This window comes from Macrobrachium rosenbergii, chromosome 10 (assembly GCF_040412425.1).
Source record: "Macrobrachium rosenbergii isolate ZJJX-2024 chromosome 10, ASM4041242v1, whole genome shotgun sequence".
In the NCBI taxonomy this organism is placed as follows: Eukaryota; Metazoa; Arthropoda; class Malacostraca; order Decapoda; family Palaemonidae; genus Macrobrachium; species Macrobrachium rosenbergii.
In genome coordinates, this window is record NC_089750.1 from 26,894,483 (window position 1) to 26,911,691 (window position 17,209).

Consider the following 17,209-nt stretch of genomic DNA (forward strand, 5'->3'; position numbering starts at 1 on the left):
TTTTATTTTACAGCTTTTTCATTATTTATGATGCTGTTTTTCTATTATGCTGCCGAGTTTTGTTTACTGTAACATTTATTTTACTGATTTTGCATTTATGTTGTGGTTTTATTTATGATTTTTTTTTTTTGCTGCTTATGAATTGTTTATTGAGTTTAAACTATTTAATTGGGTTTTTACTGTTGCTGCCATTGCTATTAATTCATTATGTATAATGCTTGAGTATTTTGTTAAGTGGACCTGACTCACTTGTACATAATGTATATTATTTTGTATATAATAAATTAATCTTAAGGCTGTGTTTTGTGGTTTTGTTCTGCTCCCTCTTTGCTTGTCACCTTTCGTCAGTCATTCCAGCCCAATTGCCTGTTTTTATTTCGAACCCGCTGGTCTCTGAAGACGAGGCCATTACATTAATAAATTTAATTTACAATAGGCAAGAACATACAGTAGCAATAACACTGATAACAGCATCAAGTACAGGGGGCGAAGAAAAATATGAAGAAAATCCTACTGCGGATTTTATAAAACGCAATGAGTATCCATAAAGCTACGCTGCGTGAACTCCACGATTATTAGTAAAAAAAAAAAAAATCTTTAAAATAAAATGCATAGCAACAAAATGCACTATGTATTTTATAAAAAGGGTGTAACTACATAATTACTTGAATATCGCCTTCCTTTTTGATGGGTTAGATAATCACTGAATAAAAGTTAACACTCGTTCCTTTACCTTGAACAGACTTGCGATAACAGCAGCTGTAGCCTCAACTTTGAATTTTTTTCAGGAAAATGACCCTGTCCAGCTTCACTGCCTAGAAAACACACGCGCCATTTGCTTCGGCACAACAGCTTGAATTGGAATTGGAATATAAAATTTAGAGCCATGTACAAACAATGGGACCTGTAAGGCCTTTCAGCGCTGAAAATAACTGGAACAATTGTTAGGAGAGGATGGAAAGTAAGATGGAAGAAAGAGAATATGAACGGGAGTATAATAAAAGGAATGAAAGGGGTCGCAGCTAGGGACCGAAGGGCCGCTGCAAAGGACTTTTAGTAATGCTTACAATACACCGCGTGACGTGCACTGATAGCACCTTTCCCCTAAAGGACACAACAGCTTTATCCTTCAACTTTTAGCTTTCTGTAAAAGAAAACTATTGTGCCGGCTGTCTGTCCGTCCGCATTTTATTCTGTCCGCACTTTTTTCTGTCTGCACTTTTTCTGTCTGCCCTCAAATCGTAAAAACTACTGAGGCTAGAGGGCTGCAATTTGATCAACCCCCAATCATTAAACATACCAAATTGCAGCCCTCTAACCTCAGTAGTTGTTATTTTGTTTAAGGTTAAAGTTACCCATAACCGTGCCTCTTGCAACGATAAAGAATAGGCCACCACCGTGCCGTGGTTAAAGTTTCATGGCCTTGATGATACGCTGTACAGAAAACTCGATTACGCCGAAGAAACTTCGGCGCATTTTTTGCTCATTAATCATCTACCCGAGAATTGTAAACCAAAGACATAAAGACTACTGAATTTGCCATTCGTTTTACTACCATAGTCACAAGAATCCACATATTCATTCATTTCAGCAATAATACCATCATTATCACATCAAAACCAACACAGCGGTTTCCCGTCACGCCTAAAAACTGACATACTATGAAACTTTCCATTGAGACTTTCACACCCCGGCCCCAAGTCCTAATGTTTTTGAGACTTTGCCACCGGTACACCGTAATATAAGGATCGGCAGGTTATCAGACCAGTAGAGTAACTGGAGAACACGAGTACACAGGATCAGAAACTAAATTCGACGATGAAACCAGAAACTTCTCGAGTTCGAAACCCACTGCTTCGAGAAGTACCGTTCCTTTAATGCAACCATTACCGGATTAGAATCAGGTCACCGTTTGTTACAGTGGTCACATCTACGCAACGCTATTTATGCGTGAATCTAGGCCTGTTTCAAGCTCTGGATTTACACGTAGGCTACACCGAAAGCTTCTTTCGAAAGGCTGCCTTTTATATAACTTATGATATTCTTACGAGAATAAAGGACTCGAAATCAACTAGTTATCTTAGGCTAATTCTAAAACCTTGAAAAGCTTCAACTTAGGCCCCCGAAATATAGCCTATAGGCTGTATGAATTCTCGACCTGATTACCAGATAAACCACGAAATGGACAAAAATCATCCCAAGATTAATTAAACAGTCAAAATACAGAAAAATCTGCATTGAATCACGACACTTACTCTCCTTAGCTACGGGCATGGCAAGTAATACACCCGCATAAGAAAAAAAATTCCTGCACAATGATGTCAATAATGTTCTTGTATAGTTAATCGTCCTTGAATGCAATTAAACTCCGTGACGAAAAACAAATAGGCCTACATGGTTGGAGTGAAAATGACAAGAACTAATCTGAACTGTAATTAAGGCCGCCACCATCTCATCACATTCAAACCATCACTAATCTTTCATCACGTTACAACGGCGGTTAGCCCCAGTAGGCTTATCCTTCCATAGCTTAGACACGGAGAGCACGCCTCTACGACGAAGCCTTCACTTCATCGGACGTATTTCTCTCTCTCTCTCTCTCTCTCTCTCTCTCTCTCTCTCTCTCTCCGTTTTATCCCTAAATCTTAATTACATGTTACACACAACGCCCCACCTCCCCTATCAGTCTCTTTCCTGACCCAACCCGCTTTTTCTCATACGGCATTTCAAACCTCTTTACCATTGCTTCGTATTAACCCGGGCATTTATATATCAAGGTCGTCGCTAGAGGAAGGATAATGTACTAATTACTGACGTTGCTCTTAGTAGTGGGGATGAAGTTGCCCAGATAATCACGAACAAATTAAGTACTCTTAATGAGATTCATAAGCAGACACTAAAGGTCAAGTCCTCCGCGTCTTCCATAGACTGATTCTCTCTCTCTCTCTCTTTCTCTCTCTCTCTCTCTCTCTCTCTCTCTCTCTCTCTCTCTCTCTCTCTCTCTCTCTCTCTAAAATTCTTTATAGTTCGCTGAAGAAAATCAGATCTGACTTCTCAGTCACCATTCCTTTCAGTCACCATTCCTTTCAGTCACCATTCTTTTCTTATTTTGATAATGGATAAATAATCAGTAATATCGACATATGAGCAATTCTGCACGTACGTAAAGGGGAAATCGTTAACTTGAAACCCCTGGGAACATCATCAAAGGAATAATTATATCATACTGGGGTAGTGCCCCTGGCTCTCTCTGAAGACTTAGGTTACATAAAAGTTATCTGGCGGCAACGAAGCTAATAAATACTGACCCGATGAATAAATAACTAAGCGTCAGATATAGGGGAAAATGGAAGTTCAGCGACAGAATAATAGCTTTCGTTTCACAGGGAATTTGATATGATGGAGGAAACATCCGCTGAGAGATAGTACACTGATACTGTCTTTATTATCAACAAGAAGAAGACGTACAGTAGGTAAAACAGCCATACTTCTTAACCATGGCTTATACTGTACCCAAGTTAGTATTTTGATTGCTTATAAATAATGACTGACCATACGCCGGTTTTTTTTAATACGACATAAATCATTAATTTAAATAAAACATTCTTACAGAATGTTTCTTAGAGATCAACCATGTGAAAACAAAATGTCAAAGAATAGTTCTAAGCCATATGAAGGAATTTAATCTGGATCTCACAATAACACATAACACATGTTTGCTGCACAATCTGAAATGAATGAACAGCGAATTTTCATTGTAATAACATAAGTAGTTATAAATTATGAACCTTTTGTATACACACATAAATGATGAACTTACGAATACCGGGGACATTCGCTGAAGCATGGAAGTTTTGTTATCATTATTATCAAGAAAGTGAATGTTAAATACTCTACGATGTAATATTAAAATCCTGTCGAAAGAAACAAAATAACAGGAACTCATAAAACAAATACAAATGGTCTTTGTTTTTAACATTAAGCCACGTCCCCTAACAGGTAGTGGTACTGAGGAAAATCAGCACGAAAGAAATGAACACTGTTCACAGCCTTCCGAACACTTCAGAATGACAGACTTCACCAGTCAGATGTCCTCCTTTATTTCCACAAGACCAAACCATCTTAAGAGAACGATCCATCCTTCCACTTACGCAATCATCTCTATGCAAGGTTTTACAGGTTGTCCAAAGACCGTCAGTCCCGCATAATCTAAAACGAACGAACATCTACGCACAGGGGTATTTCCAGAGTTCTCACCCCTAAATTATTATTGTTCATAATCAATATATAATTACTAAAACAATTCATCTCAGCAGCCTCAACCATTTTTCATTCATTCGTAATTAACATGCAAATTTCCATAGCTTCTCCAAAAGTCATCTCCCAAAGTGTTGTACAAACTCTACTACCTTTCTTGCTCTACCAATTCCATGAGTCACCTTCCCTCTCGTCCCAGCATCATCTGTTACCGTATGTGCACTTCCAAATACCCCAATAACTACTGTATGCCGCTACCATTCTGCCACCACCCATGCTTGTTCTACGTGAATGCATACAATGAATGTATACAAAGCATACCTTAGTTTAACCAGATCACTGAGCTGATTAACAGCTCTCCTCTGGCTGGCCTGAAGGATTAGACTTATTTTACGTGGCTAAGAACCAACTGGTTACCTAGCAACTGGACTTACAGCTTATTGTGGAATCCGAACCACATTATACCGAGAAATGAACTTCTATCACCAGAAATAAATCCCTCTAATTCTTCATTGACAGGCCGGAGATTCGAACGCGGACCCTGCAGAGTGCTAGCCGAGAACGGTACCGACCAGTCCAACGAAGAACTATGAACGTATACACATACACAGATATATGTATATCTGTATAGCCTATATATAAATATATATGTATATGTATACATATATATATCTGTATATATATATGTGTGTGTATGTATACATACATACATACACACACACACACACACACACATATATATATATATATATATATATATATATATATATATATATATATATATATATATATATATATATATATATATATATATATATATATATATATATATATATATATATATATATATATATATATATATATATATATATATATATACATATACAGATGTACAGAGCCTATATTCTTTAGGGGAATGAAAGAAATATGACTGAAACCGCTGAGATGAATTGTTACTGTAATATATGCGGCACAAGAATTGATACGGTGAGAAATGTGGAGACACATAAATGTGATAAAAAAATGGTCATTATAGGTGAAACGGTTTGATCGTGTAGAGAGACTGGACGATGATAGGAGCACAATTCTTAAGTGCAAGGGAACTACCAAGCGTAAGAGTGCAAGATAGGAGTAAATGGCGCAGTGTGTTGGGGTTTCAGTGAGTTGGCGTATAAAGCAACTAGTGTGATAAGTGTGATATTAGTTTTGCAACACAGACTCCATTCACGATTCAGCAGTCAGGGAAACAATGTTCTTTTCTTCTGTGTGTGTGTGTGTGTGTGTGTGTAAACATCTAGTAGGGAGGTGAATGGAAGGGTTCTTAAAAACGACAATAAGAGATAACTGGTGATTTAGACAAAGACGAGTGAATAAGTACCAGTTTATGTAACATTTGTTTGAGGCATGAGAAAGGGGAAAAATTTAATATTAGAAGCTAGTTTCTTATCCTGTGAGAATCGTGGCACCAGAAAACGATACATTCATAGCTTAGAGATACCGAAAGAGAGGTTTGAAAACTCAGGAAACGTGAACCTCTTTGGAAATCAATGTAACAGTTAACGGCAGGATGAGAGAAGAGTGAATCTCAGAACACGTAGTAAGGTAGCAAAATTTCTGTAATAGGCTCAGAAGAGAAGAAAACTGTCTATAAAATTAGGCAACTGAAATCCTAAAGTAGGGAAGATGCTTGCGTATGACAGGAAAGGGTGGAAGTTTTGGAAAAATGTTTGATAGTTTATTGGCGAAAGAAATGTTGAAAAGGTGGTTAATCTAGTGATATAAAGTTGCGTTAAAACATCTATCGCACGAGACAGGACAGATCAGAATATTTTGAAATGATTAGGTAACGCGAGAAAACGGAAGACACCAGCTTTTTAAGTCTAATTCGGGAGTTTTGAGAGACAGGGGAAGAGGAAAACCAAGAAAATTATCAAGGAAGTTCTGGAACAGAAGGGAAGTAATAAAATAAGAGTGGGAGGGTGCCTGTACGACAGAGGAAGGGTATACTGGGTGTTCGCAGTACTGTTAATGAGCCCTCTTGAAAGTTATGCAGAGCAGCTGAAAACATGAATGTTTTCCAAGCACGTGGTTCGTCCTTGATTTACGAGTTGGGCGAACATGGCCTGTATAATAATGCCTCGATTGGAAAAGAAAAATGAACTGCACTTAACCTCCGAGGAACAAATATAAGGCATTGATTTTATTCAAAGCCATTCCCTCTTACAGCGAGGAAAAACACTGAAACCAATACCAGAAAATAAGTAATTTTATAAAAACGTTCCATCGAAACACACGCGACCGACAAAAAAGTATTTTTGATATCCTGTTCATAATATTAAGATGAAAAATATCAAAGATATTTTAATGTCACCTATAAGACGAATAACGACCTAATGTGCCAGCGTTACATAAAATTTAACGAACAGAAGGTGGTAACTTAACTATCAAGTTCATACCATGATAAACCTTAGATGCCACTAGAATGAAATAAAATTCTCTTCACACGAAAGCCAGAGACGAACAAGAAAAAATGAAAGAAAATAAAAGACTCATTAAAAAAAGGCAAAAGGCAATCTCAGCGAAACAGCAGACACAGTCGAATGAGCATGGAGGTCAAGAGTGAGTGGTGTCTGGTGTCGGGACTGTGTGAGGTAGTTTTCTACCTGTGGAACGTCGATCAGTGGATTCAGACTTTTGGGAGAAAAACACCAATATTCTTGTTAACATCACCGTTCGAAAAACGACAAGAATCAAGCAATGTGGGCAGAATTATTGACACAATAATTTCACTGGGGGCTATTTCATTCTATTCTCACAGGCATTTGCCTTCATATTTCAATTAAGGATGAGTACGACCAGTGGCAATAACTAGCTTTACCGGCGCCCGTGGCCTGACTCTTGAAAGTGCCGCCCCATTCCCATGCTAAAAAGTAATAAGTGGTGAAAATTAAATGCACATTTTAAGCCTTAACACCTCAACCATTTATTTTATTTCATAAAGCTAAAACAAAAACAACACAGCAGATTTTCGACGGAACCCTCCGAGCTTTGTTAGAAGCGAATTCGCTAAGAACAACATCAAAGTCCAATTGATTAGCAATTTCATGCTCTACTGACAATATCACAAGGTTTGACAATCTGAGCTAACTCCTAGTTGATCTTAGATAGTTTTTGATTAGCTTTAACTTGGAGAAGTCGATAAATCGCTGTCCAGTGTTCCGATCAGACGAAATGTGAAAGAAAATCTAGAATTATGCCAGACTAGATCTACTCAAAAGATGCCCGATTGCCGCCCTCCCGGGCAGAGTCGCCGGGACGGACCCCCCGCCCCGCCCCTAGTTACGCCACTGAGTACGACTGTCGCCTTGAATATCGATTACTTACATCTGCACTGCTTAACACTGTCATAATTTAAAAGGTACGTACGTGTATTTCATAACTATATGCGAAAAACAACAGAACTACACTTATTTTTTCTCTGTCTTTTTGTCTGTCTGTCTGTCTGTCTCTCTCTCTCTCTCTCTCTCTCTCTCTCTCTCTCTCTCTCTCTCTCACAACAGAACTACACTTATTTTTTTGTCTGTCTGTCTGTCTGTCTGTCTGTCTGTCTGTCTGTCTCTCTCTCTCTCTCTCTCTCTCTCTCTCTCTCTCTCTCTCTCTCTCACAACACTACACTTATTTTTTTTCTGTCTGTCTGTCTGTCTGTCTGTATATCTCTCTATATATATATATATATATATATATATGTGTGTGTGTGTGTGTGTGTGTGTGTGTGTGTGTGTGTGTGTGTGTGTGTAAGCTAAAGATACCCTACAAAAGAAAAGAGGCACTTATTCAAAAGAAAAAGTTTTTAGCACACTACCTTAAGTAACGAACATGAATCACGGCAAGCGGCTAGACTAGGTCTAAAGGTAAGATAATCATCGAGTCAGTGTTGAAATTACCATGACCTAAGCCATATCTACTTTCGGCGATATACAGGCAACAATGATATACATGTGACTCGATGGTAATTTGGCCGTGCACATGAAATTAAATCGAAGGAAAGGAATAAAAAAATCGTTGTTATGAAAAGAAGGCTCGAAACAGCTTACAAAAAGAGCTGCTCACAACAGGCGCTCGATGACCTGTGACGATAGCTAAAAATTATATTGGTCTGTCTTTAACACAATTATATATATATATATATATATATATATATATATATATATATATATATGTGTGTGTGTGTGTGTGTGTGTGTGTGTGTGTGTGTGTGTGTGTGTGTGTGTGTGTGTGTGTGTGTGTGTGTGTGTGTGTGTATGTTTACATGAACATATAAACGGATACACATTCTGGTGTGTGTAACTGGGCACGTTCACTTAAATTACCCTTTAGCATTGTATCCACTCGTCTGTATCTAATATTCCCATCCATCTATCTCCAATTTCCATTAATCAATTAAACAATAAAAAGCACTCAGGGCCCAACCCGTCGCCCCTTCCGGAAAGCCTGCAAAACCCCTGCAGGTTATTATGGCCGAGGAAAGACTGGTTTCCAGGGCTCGAACTCGTTTCATCGCTGCCCTGGGGTCCCCGCCTCCAGAGCTCCTATGACCGAAAAGACTGTCTGGAGACCGACTTTTAGTTATCGACAAATTAGCTATACTGAAACTGCAAGATTCCCTTTGTGTCTTTATTTGTTTTCTATATATATATATATTTCTATCATAGTGTTATATGATAATATATATAACGTATATATATTTCTATCAAGTCCCTTAATGGGCAATAAAAAATCCCTTTGGGTTATAAAAAAAAAGCAATACAGCACCATTAGACTCCCTTCAAGTCTTTATTTGTGTGTTTTGACTCTCTCTCTCTCTCTCTCTCTCTCTCTCTCTCTCTCTCTCTCTCTCTCTCTCTCTCTCTCTCTCGTTTCAAGCGTTACAGCTAATACGGCAATGCAATCCTTTGGTGCCTTAGGGGAATGTCGTTTAAATTACAAGCAATCACCAGTGCTGTTAGGTGAATCATTAAATACGGCGTAATACTGCCTGAAGGCAAAATACAGTATAGTGCAAGCAGTATATTTAGCAGAGTTCTCCAGCAGTCATCCTTCGGCTTTCTGACAGAAGAGTCTAGCATTTTCAAGAGGCATGAGATTAATGCAAGTGCCGAGCCAGTGAAACAGGAGCTTTTCATACAAACATGTAACGGTACTTAGGCTACATGTTTAACCTACCTGTGAACAGACACACATATACATACACACAAACGCAATAAATATCAATTATTCTTGAGAAAAAAAGCATGCAAATGAATTAAAACAAATGACTTTCGAAGCAGTACGTAAGTAATCACACTAAAATAAACAATGACGTACGGATACGAATAAAAGCTTAAGTAAGAGACAGTGTACCAGCATTTACCGTTCAATAAGGAATAAGAAGGCTGAAGATACTCTGAGCAAAATACAAAGCAAAAATCAGAAAAAGGTAAGTTTCATACACGGGCAGAAAAAATGTCTGGGAACATGTTTTTAAGAGATGGATGATTGTACTGCATAGCATAAGTAGCCGATTTTCTGCAAATGCTTCAATTGGATTTCATACTACTGTGTGCACACACATACACACACACAAGTATATATATATATATATATATATATATATATATATATATATATATATATATATATATATATAATATATATATATATATACAGTATATATATTATAGGTATGCATGTATAGATATCTAGTATAATTTAGGTCAATAGCCAGTGGTTGGGACATCAGCCTCACCACCAACAGAGGTAGGTTCGATTCCCAACCAAGGCAGGCGTATTCTATAAAAATTCATTGTTCTTGTCGATCTAAAAGGTGAACTATGAGCCTGGTGGTTAGTCGAATGTAGTGACTCGAAACAAAGGTTTGAAAATGGCGTGGGATTAGCAACCTTATCCCAAAATACAGAGAAACAGGGCTTAGAGAAACAGGACTAACACTTTCTAGAGCCACACTCTTTATGGGCAAAAGACGTAGAAGTGACAATAAATATATATATATATATATATATATATATATATATATATATATATATATATATATATATATATATATATATATATATATACTGTATATATATAGTATATACAGTATATATACATATGTATACATATACTGTGTGTAATTTATCACGGTGTGTGTGTGTGTGCATGAGACAGACACAAACGCAAGTTTAATTGCCAAACAGGAATAAGAAGTAAACCGATCAAATTACTGAACTGAGCACTAACGTTCACCAGTCTACCGAAGATTACAACGAACTCACTTTGTGCCGCCATCAGCGATCCTGATATCTGTCACGCTAGATAATTCAGCCAACAGTCAATCAATTCACCTCGGGCATTAAATTCATAATAGTTAAGGATAATTTAATTCAAATGTTGATACTTTATGACCCTTTAAGTTCACTGTCTGAAGCAAGTATATGGTTAGCATGCTATCAAATGCTCAAAATTGGTTGCACGTTCTCAGCGTATTCACATATTTTCATGAAATCAGAATTGGTTCAAGACATTACTACTTTACATTATACTGATTATTTTTTCCAGCACCTCTAGTCGTCTTAACAGAATGAGTTACAGCATCGAGCATTACTGCTAATGGTGTGACCCTAGAGTTATGGTATCTGCAGTACAATGGCCTCTTCTCCTCGTACCTTCCCCACCCACCTATCTTCATCAACACCAAGACTGTCTTTTGGGTACAAAATATCAAATAAGGAGAAATATATTCCTGAAATACCTAAATGAAAAACCTGCTGGCCTAAATTTTTCCATAAATAACTCACTATGTGTTTTCTCAACATTCAACATGACAATTATCATGAAAATCTAATAACTGCTGTTGTCATGGACCTATAAACATCTCAAGTCATTAATCTACAATTTTCATCTGCAGTCAAACATAATTTCAAGATATATATTTTTGACGAAGTCTGCTTCTCTGTATCAAAAGTCAAAAAAAATAAAACGTCAGCTGTACAAAAATAAGAAGCCCTGACTCGAGTGACCTAATGACATTCTCCTGCAGTATAACCTGCAATAATGAAACAATTGATGCGTTACCGCTGACCGCGACGTCACGGATTAAAGATGGCAAAAGAGGAAGGATATGCATCTCCGGAACAGCTTACTGGTTAGAGGAAATTATATTTCTTTGATTTTGCAGTGGTTACTATCATATAATATCGGTTGTTAGGTCACAGTGACGTATACATTTTCCTCACTGTTTCCTTGATAAACAAGCGGTTCCAAGCATACAGAGGGAAAAATGTAATGTTTGTTGTCATTCTTTGATCACATTTCAAAATTTTGGCAAAACAAACTGGTAAAATGTTGTACAAGTATGCACATAATCCGTAGGTTTAAGCAGCTACCACAAATGCTTTGAAAATCCTCTTTAAAATCAACAGTAGGCCTAATGCTCCCCCAATCAATGCCAAGACCAGATGATTAACAAACACAGGTTTTGGTAAAGTTGCTTCCCATCGAATTTAACGTGAAAACATAAATTCACAAATTTCCAGCATAATTTTCTAATGCATTCATTCATTTATAGCGTAAACTAGGTCTAATCCTTTTATATAAAACTCACTGCAAACAATTCTATGACTAATTTCTCTCAACACGTAAAGAAGCATCTTACAGGAAATGTGCGAATTCCTAGGTACACAGGAGGGATGCCTCAAACTTGTTCTTGTCGGTAGCATAAAAACAGGCTGCATGATCGCCTGGTTACGGATAAATGCAGGACCATTTACTTTTTTCCTTTTTCCCTCTCTCATTTACAACACTGCAGCCCTTTGTTGGTGTACATGTAGGCTTAAACCCGGAGGATAGCGGACACGATTTAAAAGGCTTCGTGGGAGGCAAAACTGCAAGTGACAGTAAATAACGGTGAGCGTAGGTGTGAGATTGCTGCAGATGACATTCGAACCTATGATGAATAGAAGAAGCCTCTCAGATAAAAAACGATGGAATGTTCGCTGCATCTCTACGTTTGACCAGCGGTTTGCAGTTACCAATAAAATGCGCCAATGTGCATTACCTCATTTGGTCAGGAATGTTACGTTTTAAATATTTATCATACCTGCAACCTAAGGCTACATTAAATCGATGCACTCTTTCACCGTGCGTTAATTTCATTCAAAAGTAAATTGCCGTGTAATTTGCAGGGTTGTGTTGCATCTTAATGTTGCATGCATTTGCCTGGTGTCTTACCTGACTTGGGAGAGCACTCAGCAATGCAACAGCATCTCCACCAAATTCAACGGACTATTATAAATTCGATTTTTTTCACTCGAGTCCAGTGTCACAGAGTAAAGAAAATACGCCTAGGACACACAAACACTAAAACACGGTATGGTAAAATCTGCAGGTTAGTACACTCTCTCTTCTGATCACATTACAGTTAATATAAATGCCGGCTGCTGGACATGGGCGTCAGGAACACGCTTGAACTCTAACACACCAACAAGTGCACTACCACTTGTTCCACCTTCCATACCTCTTCCAGAGACGCTACCAAGCTGAAGGCGAGGGTATGCGTGAGTTGCCGGTTACCTCAATAAATTCTGGCTGGTTCTGCGTCTCGCTGTGCCCTACTGCTTTAGCGAGCTATACATCATGAGTACTTATGTAAATCTTAAAAGGTTCCCGTAACCAGTGACAAACAAACGAGATAAACAAGGATGCCACTTAAAATTTTACTCGGTAAGGGTCTCTGTTGGATTCGAAGGTGTAGGGGTGGGAGGTGCCTGATCTGTCCAGTGGAGAGTACAATGATGCGACTCCCACCCGCTGACTTCTTCTTGCCCCCACCCCCAATAAACAATGGCAAATTATTGAAAACGTACATACCGGATCTTACTGGGCTGTCGGGTTTTTTTATTCATGTAGAATGTCGTTATACTAATGGGTACAATAAGTACTAGAATGCCAAACTGTTTCAATTTGTGATAACAATACGGATTCATGCTAAAATGAAACATACGCATGAAACTTTCAAGAAAAACGGTGTTTTTGCAGTCTCGATGAGACAAGATTCCATCTGCATTACAGGGGAAAACAAAGGACGAGCTAGCCATCGTAGTGGTCGTAGTAATTGGTGTAGCGGTTGACTGGAATGCGCTGGGCTTTAACGACGTGCGCCGGGTTTGGCGGGGGCGTGTGGCCATTACATTCACTATTACCCCGCGTGCAGAAAGCGGGTAATAATTCACCCTGTCGAGAAACATGTTCCCTCAGTATTTACAGGCAATGCCAACGAGCCCGGTGATAACTAAACGTCTGTTGGTCATTGAGAATGCAAAACATCCCTAATGGTCATTATTGTGCTTACAATTCGCCTGGCCATGAAAGGCTGAGAAACTGGCCCGCATGCAGGAGTAATATCGATGCCTATACAGCGAGAATGGAGACGGCATAAATGAATTCAGTGACTTGGCATAGCCTACATATATCAAATTCACCATTATTATAAGAAAAAAATATGCACATATTTGACTTGGGAAATAACTTCATGATTAATGACCCTCAGCTTGCAGGCAATGCAGAAAATTGCTTCCAAGCAAGCAAGAGTAATAACAATTGAGGAAACATCAGAGTAAACACTTATTTCTTTTAGTGAATTATTTATCGATTATACTTTAGTATATATATATATATATATATATATATATATATATATATATATATATATATATATATATGTGTGTGTGTGTGTGTGTGTGTGTGTGTGTGTGTGTGTGTGTGTACATTCAACCGCTTGCAGATGCTATCCACGTTGAGAGTTGCTCAATGTCAGGAAAAACTTAGTACTAGAAACAGGTATGCAAAATCCTTACTAACAGTTTAGGCCTAGTCAGTTCACTTCATCTTGTAAAATGACGTAACATACTCACACACATACATTCTCATCTCTCTCTCTCTCTCTCTCTCTCTCTCTCTATATATATATATATATATATATATATATATATATATATATATATATATATATATATATATATATATATGTATGTATATATATGTGTGTGTGTGTAAAACAGCAGTTACACTCCCGGACTCTGGTCTACCATCAGGGTAATTCAGGCAACAATGGATCACAGGATGATGACCTCCAAGAAATACCAGGAAAATACCTGAAAAATTAGATATATATATATATATATATATATATATATATATATATATATATATATATATATATATATATATATATATATATCGTGTTTGTATGTGAGTTTGACATAATTGGTAACCTAAAAATTCTACAAGATAATGACCTATGAACATTCTTGAATATGTATATGTATATATATATATATGTGTGTGTGTGTGTGTGTGTGTGAGTGTGTGTGTGTGTAGTGTGTGTGTGCGTGTGTGAGAGAGATAACTGGTTACCCAAAAATACTGTACAATGGTCTCATGAATATTCTTAAATTTGGCTCTAAACTTAAGCCAAAACTGATATAGATAACATAGTCGTGAGTGTTATTAATGACATCAACAAAAACCTGTGTCAGTGTTGGGTGGTACTAGAATCAGACGCTCTCGCATAATTGTCACATCCTCAGTGGTGGTTCGTTCAAACCGAAGCCTACTCAATATGTGTATTACAATGGCACTCGCTTTCTATACTGATTGGTTTTCAATCAGTTCTCTTTTCCGAGCGTGGAAGGAGCTTTCCCTTTTTCATGCATAATGTAAAAGCTCTCTTCTACTCCTCTAAGATTAATACATATTTGCTGAACAAGAGAAAAAATAGTATAATAGAATACTTCTCTAATCTGCCGGTTTAGCAATAATCAAGGGAAGCTACATTACGTCCATGTACAGTGGAAGTGAGGGAATAAAAGCTTGTTAAAAAAAATATCGTCAGCGTTGTGGTATGTTAGAGAGAGAGAGAGAGAGTAGCTTTAGTCTGAATGGCCGCGGAGATTATTACCATATGCGGTAATGTTAGCTATTGTTCTGGCACATGATCTCCTCCTCTAAGGCCATCATTTGCATTTCTTGATCGAAATACATTGATGGCCAAGTTTTACCTATTCACGAAAATGTGAAAAGAGTAAAACATATTTGTCATTTCGTAAGGTTGCATTTGATGCTCCATTCTCGTCATCGTGTTTTACATCCTGAACTACCTCCTTACCTTGATCAAATGTTTTATCTTTAAGTTGGTTGAAAGAGTACTTTTAAAGCTATATGAGTCGTAAGAAAAACTTTAAAATATCATTGGATAAAAAAAACTCATGCTAGACGCTAATAGGCCTAAGATTACCGAGCCATAGAATACTATCAAGTTTCAGTGACTCGGTAATCTTAGTACTACAGTACATTTTCTTAAAGCTTCGGTTTTAGACCTATAAGGAAAAGAAAGAAGGAAGTTGAACACAATACCACAATATCAGAGATAGATGGCTGCAGATCGAAGTGGAATTAAGAAAATAAACTTCGTTCTATGCTTTCAAGATCGAAAGATGGAAGGAATCAACTTTCCAAGTAGTGAGACCAGCTGTCGTAGCCTTGCAAAGCATGTCACTGATATTTTACTTATAGACCTAATAACGGGGTGTCTATAATAAAAACTCATTACATACAAATACTATTACGCTCACCAAGAGCCACAATAAAGAACGTAAAATTTTATTGATAGACAGATGTAAAAGCACCAATTAGAACAGATGTAAAAACACCAACCATAACAGATGCAAGTGGTACTAGATGCTTCAACTTGGGAATACTAAACCGTTTGGCTACTCCAGGATGACGGTTCTTTCAAGCCAAAATGCGTGAAATTCATTATTTAAAAAAAAACTGCCATTAACGATTTTCAAGGAACACATAAATTAGACTTAAAACTTAACTGAACAAACCTTTGGTTCACGTTAATGAAGAGGATAACGACATTAGTCGAAAACAGTGTGCGTCTGTCTCGCATCCGCTCGCTACTGCAGAGTGCAAACCTCTCAAGCAGTGCTGCTCGTTTTCCGTTTAAAAAATTCCGCCGTTTTCTTCCTAAGGTAAACAAAGGTCAGTGTTGAGTAGCAAATGGTATGTACAGTATATCCGGAGTGATGAAAAATGACAAATACAAGGTTTTATTTTTTTTTATTTCTTGTAGACTAATCTTAGTAGCTTAGTGCGAATGAGAATCATTAATTGTATTGGTTTCTTTGTGGTTCAGTAATTTTATCATACTCATAGGAAATAATAAAATGTAAAGGTAAAATGATGAGTTCAGTTTCATCATCGTCGGAAGAATTTTACATTTTCACATGTTCTTGGGAATCATTTCACAGCAGAATAAATTATCTGGTAATTTAATGCAAGACTAATATTGATTCTATTTTAAAGTTATACATGCATGAAAATGTAAATTTTTCTTACGCAGTTTATGTTGGTATATAAACACGCAATATGGTACGAAATTTTAATTAAAGAAATTTGTTCTACGTGTAGGCTATGTAGAATGTAGGCCTACTACGAGCTATTTGATGACCTGTGGTACTAGCACTTGTAACTGGTCATATATACTGTATATACTGTATATATATATATATATATATATATATATATATATATATATATATATATGTATGTGTATGTATATGTATATATATATATATATATATATGTGTGTGTGTGTGTGTGTATGTGTATAATACACACCCACACATATATATGTGTATGTAAGTATATATATATATATATATATATATATATATATATATATATATATATATATATATATATATATATACATATATATATATATATATATATATATATATATATATATATATATATATATATATATATATATATATATATAAATATATATATATATATATATATATATATATATATAAACAGTTGTCAACTGCATATCATCCAGAGT

At 36.8% G+C, this 17,209-nt stretch overlaps 1 protein-coding gene across 4 annotated transcripts in view; it reads right to left on the minus strand.

Moving 5' to 3' along the window:
- The window catches only part of wake (wide awake), a 1,231,097-nt gene extending 1,214,823 nt beyond the window's left edge, over positions 1-16,274 (minus strand). For 2 of the 4 annotated variants that reach the window (XM_067110041.1, XM_067110037.1), the window contains exon 1: positions 16,185-16,274. The gene's annotated coding sequence lies outside the window, so the exon portion shown is untranslated. Of the gene's footprint in view, positions 1-12,525; positions 12,789-16,184 lie in introns of those variants that run through there. The other 2 variants (XM_067110036.1, XM_067110032.1) reach the window with 1 other exon arrangement.
- Positions 16,275-17,209: the final 935 nt, after the last annotated feature.